The sequence below is a fragment of the Camelus bactrianus genome, chromosome 20, assembly GCF_048773025.1.
Source record: "Camelus bactrianus isolate YW-2024 breed Bactrian camel chromosome 20, ASM4877302v1, whole genome shotgun sequence".
In the NCBI taxonomy this organism is placed as follows: Eukaryota; Metazoa; Chordata; class Mammalia; order Artiodactyla; family Camelidae; genus Camelus; species Camelus bactrianus.
Window position 1 is genome coordinate 39,452,617 of NC_133558.1, and position 14,017 is coordinate 39,466,633.

A 14,017-nucleotide genomic window follows, 5' to 3' on the forward strand; every position below is an offset into this window, starting at 1 on the left:
GCAACAGATCGTTCTTATTTCTGCAGATCAGCGGTCCCCTTCTTCCTGCTGAGCATGTTGCTCATCTCCAGCTTTGGAAACTCCTGATGTTCTTGTGCCTAGAACAAAGGGTGTTTAAGAAAGGAGTCTGTGCAAAAGTGCTGGAAAGAAAAATGTGCGCAGTTTAAAGTCAGGGTGATACATGTTTCCAGTACTGAGGCAGGCTGAGGCCTGGGGCCTCCTGCTACAGTGTTTGGAAAGGCGGGGACCTGCACCTTGAGAAACAAAATGCAAAGAAACTATGAGGGACTAAAAATAACTGCACGCATGGGCAGTTGGGGCAAGTTATGAGCAGTAAGATGGAGGAAACAGAAACCCAACTGCCATTTCTGAGGCGTCCAGGGCAAAGGCAGGGGGTTGGGCAGACCACCCAGGCCCTCCCTCCTCTCCAACCCAACCCTGGTTGGCAACAGCATGAGACACGTCATCTAAACTATTACACAACTAAGCATTTGCAAACACCGTACAGTCACTGATGACGTGTGTGTACAATGTCCCTGATCCCAGGGCCGAGTCGCCACTCAATCCTCCATTTCGCCCCTTTAACCAACAACTGGATTTCAGAATCACTGTACTACTGCATAATGCATTGCTCATGCCTATACGACGCCAGACTAACAGAAAATCAAGTTTCTGTGGCTTCTTTTCTTTGAAGGACCAAGATGCTCTTTCACACATCTTAGAATCTAGATGAAAAGATAAACCCATCAGATAAAGAAAAACAATTCTAAAAGTAGAAAGACGGATAGAAATTTCATTCTATCACTCAGACCAGGCATGTCAATAATATATACACAGCTAATAATATACCCACAGCTTCATTGTGGAAAAAAGTTACATGTTTTAAAAATCAGAAATTTGCAAATTTTATGGAGAATAAAAATTTATAAAAATTGTTTATGGATACTACAGATAGTAAAAAAAAAAAAAAAAAAAAAAAAAAAGAATAGCATCGAACAGTTTAAAATTCTTATTTTCCTGTGGCCAATGACCAAGGGCAGAAGTCATCTACAGGTCAACTTTAACCTACCTGTGGATGTGGCAGCCTTAACTGCTAATGCTCCAGCCAGACCCTGTCAGCAGACCCACCTCTGCTCACCCACGGGTGAGTTACTACTAGTAATCGTGGAGACAGGGAAAAAATCAAAGGATATTCTTTATGGAGAATCAAAGTTGCCGATCCCGATCTTGGGTTCATTACTTTGAATACCATATATATATATATGACCATCTCCAATTCTGCAATCTTTATAAACTGCAGTGTACAGTGAAAGAGACATTGCAAAAGCAGTATCTCATCCTCCCAGAAGCTCCCAGAGTCAGAAGTTTTAAAGACCAGAGAAAATCATACTTTCTCTGGACAAGAAGAGATACTTAAGTTTAAATCTGGAGCCTGTCCCATCTTTTACTGTCACATGTGCTTCCTTTTCCCATAAGCCAGCGTTTACGATGTGTTGTACAGAGATTGTGTTACGATGAACAAAGGGTTTTTTCCCTTTAAAAAATATGACTGATGTGTTAAAAAGTGGAGTGAGCATACTGCTTGCTTACTAAAATTCATGATTTTCCTACCAGAATAATGAGATGGACAACCGTGAAGTCCAGTGATAACATTAACTTTTCTATAAAGCAAATTATAGTCCTCACAAAAGAAGTGTTAAAAATATGACTCACGTTCTGTGACTAGGAGAGGGCAAGGCAAACGGAGCAGTTAGACATCAGGGTAAGAAATTATGTACAAAAATCTCACTGCAGCATTGCTGAGAATAGTGGAAGTAGACATAATCAAATTTCTATCAAAGAAGGATAGTTAGGGCCTAATATTCCTGTTCTTTGGAATACCTTTAAAACATCTGAAAGAGGGAGGATTACATGCACTGTTATGGAAAGACATCTATAATATACAGTTTGAAAAATAGCAAATTGCAAAACAACGTAGTCATGTAACATATTTGAAACCTTTATATGTATTTATACACCATAAAAATATTCAGAAGAATAAATTTCAACCTGTTAACAATAGTTCCTTCTGAGAATGGGAGTGAGTTTGCTGAAAAGTGGATGAAAGGAGACACTTTCACGTTATAGGTATATAATTTGACCTTTTTTTTTTTTACAGTATGTATTCTGTATAATTTTTAAAAAAAAGATCTAAGTGTTGTTACCGTTTGGCAGAAGGGCCACAGTATTATCTTCATCAATGTTTGTGCTGTATGTCTGTGCACAGCACAGATCTGGAGGAGAGAGCCCAGAGGATAAACAAAAAGAAGAGATCACACCTGCAAACAGTCAGTGGGTTATTTTCCCACAACAAACCTTCTGGGTGACTACAGTCAGTATCCACCACTGCTCCAGCTCACCTGGTAACCCTAAAACCTGCTAAGGGTAAGCCAGGGAACAAGGAAGCCAAGGTCCATCCACTCCTCGCCCCACCCCAGGACCTATCTGGGCAGGCTGATTACCCTTAGGCAGAGAATGGACTCAGGATGGGGCATGGAATTAGAACAAAATGAATAAAATTATTTTATTAATAACAACTGAAAAAAGCAAATCTTCCAGGGAAAGAAAGGAATAAAATAAGGACAATTCAGACTTTTCATTTCATTTACATGGTTCAGCATGTAAAGAGTTTGCAAGCTGTCACCCTAACGAGTCAAAAAGCAAACCAACTGAAAATCAGTAACTCTTGACAGAGCCCTCAGAGAATGAGGTAACAGGGTGAATGCCAGCCCCCAGATAGGGAGACAGGCAGGTGGACACACAGACTCTAATTTACCAAAAAGGAAATGCACAAGCAGAAACCTCCATGGATAAACCCCCCTGGGGGGGGGAAACTGACCCGTAATTGACAAACTGCTGGAGGCTCAGGGCACTAGTCTGAGTTGCAAACTCCAGGGGGCCCAGGGTTGGTGGGGGTGGGCAATTCTGTTCAGAATTCCTATCAGGTTCTCATACTGAAAACAAGAAACAAAAAAAAAAAAAAAAAAGGAGGGGGGCTGCACTTCCAGCAGAGGAGAAATAAAGTAACAATTTTGAAATAGGCCTACAAATTTCATTCTCCCTTACTACATCTATCCTCAGGAGAAACAATTTACCAGACCTCAAACAACTGAGGCTTCAGCAGAACTTAACTGACCTAAAGGAAGAGAAATACCAAAATCCAGCCCTCTCTAGAGAAACCATATAAACATAACAAATGTAAGGAAAGCAGTAGCCAGAGAGCTAACCTTTACTCACACCAAAGAACTCACATGGTTGAGAAACTTCATGTTTGCAACCAATGCAAAAAAAGCTGCCAGCAAGCACCTATCATTTTAACAAGAACACATTGTCATTGTGTAGCAAAGACAGAGCTGTAATCACTCTTGTGGAGCCTTCATCCAAGCTCCAGCCCTGGTGTGCACAAGAACGCTAGAAATAGGAGTAATCCCTAAAATACAAAAGAAGGACCAGCAATCTTTATTTGGAGATGAAAACTCTGATTGCACCAGATAATTCCTAAAGAAGCAGCAATTCAGTCCATTACACATTGGAATCCTATTGCTCATAAGATGACGCCTGTAGGAAGTGAGGGTTCTCACTGCACAAAACATTGTCAGTGTCATGAACAGAAGAGGGTCATCAGTGATCACTCACTCCTCAGTCAACACTGTGCATATGGCAATATTTAAGTCAAGGTGACAAGGCCATCAGCTGGAGTTCCTGGCGGAAAACTTACACTGAGAACAAACACTATGAAGAATCCTTCAGCACACCACTGAGCAAATAATGTGGAATTTGCCAATGACTTCAAATTGTAAGATGAAGATGTAGGATTCTAAAGTGTTCCTGAAAACACTGAATGCACAGTTTGGAAACAAGTAATAATAAACAAAATACACCAACTGCAAGATTCATACTTGCTTATATGCCTACAGTAAAAGTGGTTGCTGAACAATTAAACATTGTGCATTTCGTCTTGACAAAATCATGAAACATGCTGAATAAAAATGGGCCATCTTTCCTTCAATAACACAGTATTAGAAATCATTAAGTCATTTCCTACAATTAATGGAGTAACAAACACACCAAACAGAAGGTAACTGAATAAATCTGGAAATTGTAGTGCCCAAAATAACATATTAAGTATTAAGTATATAGGCATACAGACACGTATATACGTATATACGTACTGTATATGGCATATATACATATATATATGCATCTGTGTGTATGTGTGTATATATATGTGTATGTATGTGTGTGTGTGTATATATAAAAAAACCAAGAACAAGAGAAAACCGATAAAAAACATAAAACGTTTATTTTTGGAGGCTTCCACACCAGCCCTGACCGGCTTCTCCCTCCTGGCTCTCCTGGCCCCTCTGGCAGTGACCGGTCGGCGCCTACCCTGGTCCTCCGGGCGCTGTCACCACCTTGGGACGTGCACGCCGCATCTCTGCCCAGGCTTCTGTGTCTGCATCACAGTATCCTCGCTGCCGAACAGTACACACGCAAAACTTTTAAAAGACTGCCCCTACCAAATGCCCTCTGTGAAAATTTTAAAAATAAAATAAAAAAAATTTAAAACCTCCTTTGCTCCTTACACTGCGGAACCGGCGAGAGGGCGCCGCGGGCTCCGGCAGAGGGGACTCTCCGGGAGCCGGTTCCGTCCAGCCCAGCGCGGGCCCCCAGGCCTGCGTGGGCCCTCGGAGGTCGGCGCCGCCACCGCTCACAGCAGCCCCCCTCGCCGAAATCCGCGGTGCCGGGGCCGCTGCCCGAGCGCGGGAGTGGGAGCGCCGGCCGTGTACCGAGGATGCTGCGGACCGAGCACCTAGCGGGGGATGCGCGTGGCCGAAGAACGAAGCCCGCGAGACGGCGCAGCGGAGCGATGGCAGATGGCTAGTCCCCTGCCCGCGCCCTGAGCCGCACTGGGGGCTGCAGGAAAAATTAAAACAAACCAAAAAAAAAAAAAAAAAAAGCTTTTCTTTCCTTTTACCCTTTTGTTGTGCAGGCAGGCGCGTGAGACTTTCCAGTCCTTTTGCCCCCAGCTCCACTTATCTGGAGAGACCCCAAGCGAGCTCGAGCCCGGGAGCGCCCAACCCGGGTGTCTACGCTGCCGGCCCACACCTCCCTCGCTCTGCGTTTCTTTTCCAATCCCCTGATCGCTGGGCGGCCCCTCCCTTCTCCAGGCGAGCCCAAGCCTGCTGCCCAGAACTAGCTCCATCCTCCACCTGCTCCCCCGCTCCTCCCCCTTCTTCTCGAGGAGACGTGGGACCTGCCTGCTTCCCGCGCCACGGGCTCCCTCCCCGCCGCCCCCTGCCTCCCGCTTCCCTCCAGCATCTTTCCAGCTCCCCTGTCATCGCTGGTGTGCACGCACGGCTTTTGTTTTTGTTTTTTCCTCTTTGCTGTTGCAACCTTGGAGTCAAAGGCGGGGGAGCAAAAGTGGGGAGATGTTGCAAAAAATAAAAGCAAGCAGGAAGTGCTTATATTTGCAACATTGGCACCCCGCCTCGTCCCATCTTGAGTGCCTGGGGGAGGGCCTTCCCGGTTTTAGAGGGAGCTTCTCATTGCTCTCAGTGCCCTGCACCAACTCCGGGTTTAGGATCTGAGAAGTCCAAACAAAACGTTCTCCCCCGGGCGGTAGCAAGGGGGTGTCAGCGTGGGAGCTGGGGGGATTTCTCAAGAAGCAGCAACCATCCTTCCCACCCGGGTTTTGGTAGCTGGTCCAAGGTCCAGGACGAGAGCAAAACACCCCTGGGTTTGGGCGTAGGGGATTCCAGGGTGAAGTTGCAGCTGCAAGACGGTGCTTTGCCCATCTTCCCTTCAGTCTCTGCCTCCTGAACCCTGACAGCTCCCCAGGAAGTCAGTCCTGGGGGTGATGACAGGCAGCGAAATTTCACAGAACTCTGCAAGTGGCAACATTACCTTCCCCAAGTTACTTCTTGGTTGTTGATGATACTGTTGTTGAGAGACGAGTGGGAAACGATGACATAGAAGAAGATTGCAGACGTGGGAAGGGCTCCATTTTCAGGACCCCTTGGAACAGCGGGCTGTATGTATACTAGATCGTGTAACCACAAAGAATTTCCCCTGGGAGATGCATTTCATAGCTCTTCCCTGAAAATTCCCAATCTTTGCTCTGGATGAAACGGTCCTGAGGACAAGCTGGGAGAAAGGTCTGGTTGGCAGAGGCCCAGAGATGCTAACACTGAGGTCTCATAACAGGCAAAGGTAACTGTGTGACCGCCAGGAGGGCCGGCCTCCCTCACCTGGGGGTCCTCCGCCTTCCACGCGCTGCTCTCCTCTGTACCCCTGTGGTGTCTGCGGCCCCGGGAGGGCAGGCGCTTGTGCCTGTCGACACCACTGCTCTACCCTGGGAAACTGGCACACAGCAGGTGCTCAGTAAATCATTGTGGAACGAACAGTAATACTGGGCTCCATTGCTGTGGGTGTCTGTCCCCCCAGTTCAGGGACCTCTCAGGCCCCCTCACAACTGGCAGGAAAATACTACTGCTGCCCGCAGCAGCAGCAGTTCTGAGGGGTACGTGGGCTTTTCCAAGCGTCCGCCTGCGGTATCGGCCTCCCAGCAGGGAAGTGGCTGCAAGGGACAAGCTTCACTCTACAGAGCTACAAGGAGCAAACTCAAGTGCCACAGACAGGAGTGCCTTTCCAGCATCACTGCGCACTCACCCACCTTTTGGGAGACTGGGAGGCTTTTCTGCTACATTCTGACCCTGAAGCCCCAATCCTGTGTGGACGTGCCTCCCTCCTAGAGCAGGGAACCACTGAGCGACCTGTCACTTGGCACCAAGCAGAGGGACTCCTCCCAGCTCATCGTGCCACCTGCAGGTTGTGCTGATAGCAGGATCCTCTGAGAGACATCACACCCTCCCACCCTGGGAACAGGAGAGCAGCTCACAGGTTTCCTCAAGAGGATGGTCACATGGCCCCAGTCTGGCCGGTCAGCACGTTCCGTCCTCCCTGGTCTCTGTGATTGGCTCAGGGCTGGGCACCAGCCCAGTCAGACTCCACGGTCAGGCCTGGAATCCTGCGGGAGGAGAAGTTCTATTTCAGTTGGCACTTGAGGGGACGTGATGTCAGCCTGTGGCAGTTAGTGGCCATCTTGCTCTCATAAAGGCAGAGCCATGTGAAGATGGCCCCAGTGGCAGAGCCCAGAGGTGGGGAAGGACGACTTCTGCTGACGTCACTGAGCACCACGTGCAGCCCTGCCTGAAGCTGTCTCCCCGTGGACGTCTCAGTTAGGTAAGTCATTCTCTCCTGCCCTGTTTGCTTCTTTAGGCCAAACTGTGGTGACAGGCAATGATGTGTCCAGAGACCTCTGTTCAAACAGTCATTGTAACTGACGAGAGAGTAAACATGGCCTCAGTGAACGGGTTTGCTAGTGGCAGCTCCCAGGTCCTGGCTGTTAGAGTGCACACACTCAGCCGGGTCTCAGCTCTGCTGTCACACCTGCTAACCCACCCCTCTCCTCTCCCACCTGCCCAGCCTCGGGGCTGGACACCCCAGGGCACCTGGAACAGCCCAGGGCTTTGTGTTATAATTTACACAGGCTGCCCCCACGTCTGAGGGTGAGGGTGACTGGGTTCCAGTTCACAGAGAAGAAAACAGACTGGAGGGATTTGCTGGTGAGCTGTGGGGGTGGGACCCCAATCCACCATCGGATCTGTGACTTCAGATGGGTGGCCCCCCACCCTCAGCCAGGGTGCTTGCTAAGCCTAGGGGCGCAGGAGTCCTGCTCCCTCCAGCACTCCTCCTGGGGGGGAGGGGGGAGGAGGGGAGGTGTAGGCTCTTCTCTATACAACACTCACCCCTGCAGGGGCTCACGTGTGACCCCTCAGACTGCCATTCCTTCTTCATGACCTGGGCCTCCTTGACCGGGCATGAGACATGCCTTGAGCTGTGGGCGCTGCAGTCCATGGGTGCACATGTGGGCAGGTGCACCCATGACTGAGAGGACAGCACCCCAAGTTAAGGCCCCCCTGCTCAGATGATTACATCCTGGAGCTGAGGGGAGCTCAGAAGTCTGGTGGCCAATTCTCACCTTCAGGGCAAATTGTTATCATCCAGGGGGCTGATATTTTAAATTGAATTACACATTTGCAATCCAATAGTCAAGCCCCATTCTCAGCAGCCTTGCAGCTTCAGCTTTTACATCTCTCTGAGACCACGTTCTTAGCTTCACATTGAGTCCCATTATGGACATAAACTCTGGTCCTTTCACATGTCACCTTCAGCATAAGAGGCCACCACCCCAAGTTCCTCCTCCTTTCCCCTTGTCAACACCTCCACACGGAGACTGGGGCTCTTTTGATGCAGTTGTGCAGACGTGTGAGCCAAGGATTTAGAATGAGCAGGCTAGGAGGGGCCTGCCCCGCATGGCAGGGCAGGTGGGCGGGCAGGGGGTAACGGTTCACCTATAAAACCTCAGCTGGTGTCAGGCAGCGACAGCAGAGTGGCAGCAGAGGGCTGAGCGGTTGCAGATTAAGTGGATTAAATGTGTTCACCCAGCCACCTCAGGGATGGCGGCCCTAGAGCAGGATGACAAGTGTGGAAGATAGAGGGTCCCCAGTGCCTGGACACCCCCCACCTTCTAAAAATCAGAGTTGAGATGTGGCTTTGAAATCAGAACAGTGGTATTCAAAGCTTCCCCCACCACTTGGTGAATTTTTCAAAGCAAATGAGCCTCAGTTTTCTCGTGTGTAAAATGGGAACATTGAAGCCTCTCCCTCTGAGGGTGGGGAGGGGAGTAAATGGGGCGACAGCAGAGCACAGGGCTGTCTGGGCTGAGCCTGCACCCAGGCAGGCCGTTGTCGCTGCCATGACCACCATCTTCCAGGGCAGGGTCTGTGCACTCTCCCTGTGAAGGTCCAGACAGCAAACACTCTAGGCTTTGAGGGGCCGACAGCCCCTGTCCAAGCACCGCCCGCTGCTGCTGGAGGGCGGAGGCGGCTTCTGCAGCAGGTAGTCCGGGCTCCCACCCCGCTTCCTGGGATGTGTGTGACTGAGATACAACCGTCACGTAACGTGGTTAGTTCTAGGTGTGCAGCGTGATGATGTGCATATTGTGAAATGGTCGCCGCAGTACGTTGAGTGGACATCCGTCACTGCCCGTAGTTACACATTATGTTTCTTGTGATGAGAAATTTTAAGACGTGCTCTATTAACAACTTTCAAATGCACAGCACAGTGCTGTTAACTAAGTCACCTTGCTGTGTATGATGTCCCCAGGACTGGTTTGTCTTACACCTGGAAGTTTGTACCTTTTGATTACCTTCACCAATTTCAACCACCCCTCCCTCACCGCTGGCAACCACCAACCTGATCTCTGTTTCTGTGGGTTCGGTTTACTTTGTAGATTCCACATATGAATGAGATCATAGGTATTTGCCTGTCTCTGATTTGTCTCACTTAGCACAATACCCTCAGGGTCCAGCCATGCTGTCACAAATGGCAGGATTTCATTCTTTTTTGATGCCTGAATAAGATCCCATTATGTATGTATATGTCACATTTTCTCTGTCCAGTCGTCTGTCAGCGGACACTTAGGTCGTTTCCATGTCTTGGTTATTGTAAATAACGCTGCAGTGAACGTGGGCCTGCAGGTGTCCCTTTGACATAGTGATTTCATTTCCTTTGGCTGGATTCCCAGGAGCGGACTTGCTGGATCACATGGGAGTTCCATTTTTACGTTTTTGAGGAGCTACCACACTGTTCCGTCGTGATGGCACCAGTTTGCATCCCCACCAGCGGAGCACTAGTTTCCCTTTTCTCCACACCCCCGCCAGCAGTTGTTACCGCTTGTGCTTTTGGTAACAGCCGTCCTGACAGGTGTGAGGTGATACCTCATTGTGGTTTTGGTTTGCATTTCCCTGATGTTGAGTGCTACTGAGCACCTTTTTATGTACCCATTGGCCATCTGTGTGTGTCCTTTGGAAAACTGTCTGCTCGGTTCCTCCTGCCCATCTTTAAATCGGATTGCTTGGCATTTTTGCTGTTGAGATGTAGGACTTCCTTCATTTGCTTTGGGTGTTAACCCCTTATCAGACATATGATCTGAAAGTGCTCTCCCCTTTCTGTTTGTTGCCCCGACCTCTTCTTTCTGGGTGACGTGAGTCCAGGCACTCAGCAGTCTCTGCTTCTCACATGCGTTTCCAAAACTCGGTGGGAGGGGGCTGTGTTCCAATAAAACTGTATGTAGCCGTCGGTCACTAGCCCCTCTTCTAGGAGGCTGGCTCTGAGGAGTGCAGTGTGGGCAGGCATGATTCCCCTGAAGCCGTCGGTCAGATGGGCCTGTGCTCTGGAATTCACACCTCCCAGCCCGGAAGTGATGGGGCAGTTTGTGAAGGGAGGGAGGGCCTTGCAGCTAAAACCCAGAGCAGGTGCTCCTGTGCCTTGTTGGAAGGACCTGAAGACCAGGTTGTGTGGAACAGGGACTCCCCCAGGTCACAAAGCTCAGTTCCGGCTTCTGGGATGCTGAGAGCTGCTCTGAGCCGCTGTCGCTGAGGAGGGAAGGGCCTCAGGCAGGAGGGAGGAGCTGCTGGACTGTGCTTGCCCTGCTTGTCAAGGCTCAGCTCTGGTGACGTGTGGCACATGGACTCAGCTTTGGGCACATAAGAGGAGAGGTTCTTGCGGGAGGACTGGCTTTTTCCTCCAATTGAGGGCCTACTGTGTGCCAAGCACTGCAGTCCTCCGAGTCAGGGTTGGAAAACCAGACACAGAGAGGTTGGGGAAAGTTTCCAGGTCACACAGCAGTAGGGGCGGCACCGGGCTCTGATGCAGACCTGACGGCAGGCCCACACTCTCTCTCCTTTCCCAGGACCATCATGATCCCACAGGTCAGCGTCCCCCAGAGAGGCCCAGGTGTGGGCACTGGGACCTTCCCTGCCTAACATGCCAGGAGCCTTAAGAGGGAGGACAGGGTACTCCCTGAGTCCACGATGCCCAGAGGCTGCTCTCAGGGAGGGGCCCCGCACCTCAGCATCTAGCACCCCCAGCACCCAGGGGGCCGAATCCTGTCTCTGTCCTGGGATAAGCCACTCTTTCCTCCCTGCTTCGGTTCTCCTGTCCACACTGGGCTGGAACCAGCAGCCGCCTCACAAGGTTCTGAGTACCCTACAGGATCCTGCAAGCAGCGCCCGCTTGCAGGGAGCACCGTGGGGTCAGCGGCACTGGTCTTCTTGTCTTTTCCTTGCCCCTTTGCTGGACAAGGAGGAGTCCCAGTGGGGTCCTGGCTTGTCCCAGTTCTCACCCCCGCTCAGGGCCCCGCAGGGGGTGGTACCCAGGCTGGACTCTGTCCCCTGCCCTCCTGGGCACCCTCATTCCCTGCACCTGGGCTGCCTGGATGCTGTCTTCCAGGGGCCTCTCTGTGCCTCCCCCTGACCGCCTGGCACCCCCCCACCCTGGGTTATCCCGGCGCCCTCTGGCCCTTGGCCCCACACCTTCTCCATGTTGAGTGGAAGTGCGGTGATGGATAGGCTGGGCCTCCTGAATGGTGTGGGGGAGCCCGAGAGCCCAAGGTGGGGAGGGGGTGTGTCCCCAGTCATGCTCTGATTCGCTCAGAGATTCTTAGCACCTACTCTGCCGGGTGGATTTGGGGGACAGAGATGACATGGACGCAGGGGAGCTGGGCACTGAGGGGACGTCAGCAGAGCATGAGGAGGGGGCGAGTCCGGGCTGGTCCCATAACCCCCTCAGCCTTGGCTTTCCCATCTTTAACGTGGGACAGACTGCTGTGAGGTGAGCGGGAGCCTGGCCCATGGCCAGACACTGTCCCACACGCCTTAGGAGGAGAAGCTCATGACCCCTCGTGGAAACCTATGGGGCAGGAACAGGTGTTATCACCCCCTTTCTACAGATGAGGAAACTGAGGCACAGAGAGGTGAGGTGACCGCCCCAGATCACAGAGACCAGGCTGTCAGGGTCCAGGCTCGTGGTCAGTGCCCACTCTGGGTGTCCCCCCCTCCCTTCACCCTCCACTGGGACCCACGGCCGCAGCCTCCTCTCAGTGTGATTGTTCGTGGGGAGCAGGGTGGGGGCGCTGGGGGCCCGTTTCTCTGAGCGCTGCTTTCCCAGGGGGCTCAAGGGGTTGGTTGTATTCACTGCTGGACACCCAGGCCCAGGCCCGGGCCCAGGCCACACTGCAAGGCCTGAATCGGTGTTTGTTGAGTGAATACCTGAACATCTGCATGTACCTGCATGGTGCCCCTCATTTCCTCATCTCCACAGCATGTCTGGCTGCATGGCTGACACCTCCTGTCATCAGGCCTCTCCCAGGGACAGCCGGGGGGCCAGAGCTGCTCAGCTGCAGACAGGGACCCTCAGGGGCTCTTTGCCTGCCCCAAGCCTCTCCTGGGCTGTCCCGGGCCAATCCACAGGGAGGCCCAGCCAGCTTCCAGGAGCAGCAATGAGGGCCCCATCCCAGGGGTGTGGAGTAGGTGTTGAAGGGTGTTTCCTGAGGATGACTCTGCATCTGAAGGGGCACCGGGGGGTCAGGCTGCTTTAATGTCCATGCCAGGCCCCCACCCCTGCTGGTCGGTCATAAAGGACACCGGCCATGGGGCCGAGGTTCTAGCAGGTTCCCGCTCCCTCTTTGTGCCTCAGGGTCCTCATTTGTAACAGAGAACCAGTAACAGGGCCACGGGAAGGCTCACCAAGACCCTGCTCTGTGGCCTTGGGTGGCCACTGCCCTCTTGCTGCTCAGTGTCCTTGTCTGTGATAGAGAACTAGTAACATTCTCCCTTTCGGTCACATTTTTCTGAGTCCCTTTCCCTATTGGGCCCAGGGCGCTCACAGAGCTCACAAACTGAAGAGGTAATCGAAGGGAGATCACAGCCATGGGGGTCCCAGGTGAGGCCAGAGGGCCTGCAGGAGGGTGTGGGAACCCAGAAGGGCTTCATGGAGGAGGTGAGGTCTGAGCTGTGTCTCCAAGGATGAGCTGTCATCTAGCCGGGACCTGGCACTGAGCAGGACCCACGTATATGATGAATGAGGGTGTAGAAGAATGAATGGGCTTCCCCTAACAGGAAGCGAGACAGGGCAGCCCCCCAGGTGAGGCAGGAAACACAGGGCAGGCGGTGGCAGGGGCGGGAGGGGCAGAGGTCGGGGCTGCAGTGTGATGCCAGCATCTGGCCACCACCGTAGCCCGTGCCCTGGTGGATTGGGAGCCGTCGTCTGCCCTCTGCTCCAGGGACTGTGAAGGAGGTCCCTGTTCACTGTGCAGGCAGGGAACATCTGAGCTGAGCCCTTGTATGGACCGTGTTTCTTCCTTCTGTAGCCTGGATGCCTTCATCCGCCCTGCAGGCCTGTGCGGGACACTCCCTGCTCTCAGTCACCTGGACTTGGCCTCCCGCCTCCTTTGTGGGCCCTCCCACCCCAGGAGGGGTCCTCCTTCTAGGTCTAACCCCCCACCTTCTCCACTGGACTCGGACTCACACTGAGCCGCTCGCTGTCCACCTGCCCGACGCGCCCAGAGTCAGGTCCAGACCCTTGGGGCCACCTCTCCCCCCCGGAGCCCATGAAGTTACTTAACCAGCCAGTCCTCAGCCTGCTCACCTGCCTCGCCCTTCCCTCCTGCAGAAACCCCGTGACGGCCCTGTCCACGGCTCCCTGCCCCTCGGCTCCTGGCCCCGGCTTCCCCGCGTGGTGCCATCCCGCCTCCAGTCCGGTGAGTAGAAACTGCCTTTTCAATGGCAGTTGTCCCCTGACCTGCTGGCCTTTCTGAACCTCACTCTTCCTACTAACATAATCTATTTCACACCAGCCTGTGAGACACTTTGCAGACATTGTTTATAGAATAAACAAATGAAGAACAAGTAGACCTTTTTAACATCGTCAACAAGTTCAGTATTTTAATATAGATTAGAATTCCTTTTCCCCATGAAATCACAGGCTCCTCTAGGGTGGAGGAGATATAAAAATTACATGGACAGGACCAGACACCCGTAAGGTTCTAAATATCTGTCTCCCCAAACTGAGG

The 14,017-nt window shown here is 51.9% G+C and overlaps 1 protein-coding gene across 1 annotated transcript in view; it reads left to right on the forward strand.

The window, feature by feature from the left end:
• KHDRBS2 (KH RNA binding domain containing, signal transduction associated 2) overlaps positions 1-14,017 on the forward strand; it is a 644,953-nt gene that overhangs the window by 578,452 nt on the left and 52,484 nt on the right. The window contains exon 16 of the mRNA XM_074348987.1: positions 13,618-13,705. The gene's annotated coding sequence lies outside the window, so the exon portion shown is untranslated. The remainder of the gene's footprint in view (positions 1-13,617; positions 13,706-14,017) is intronic.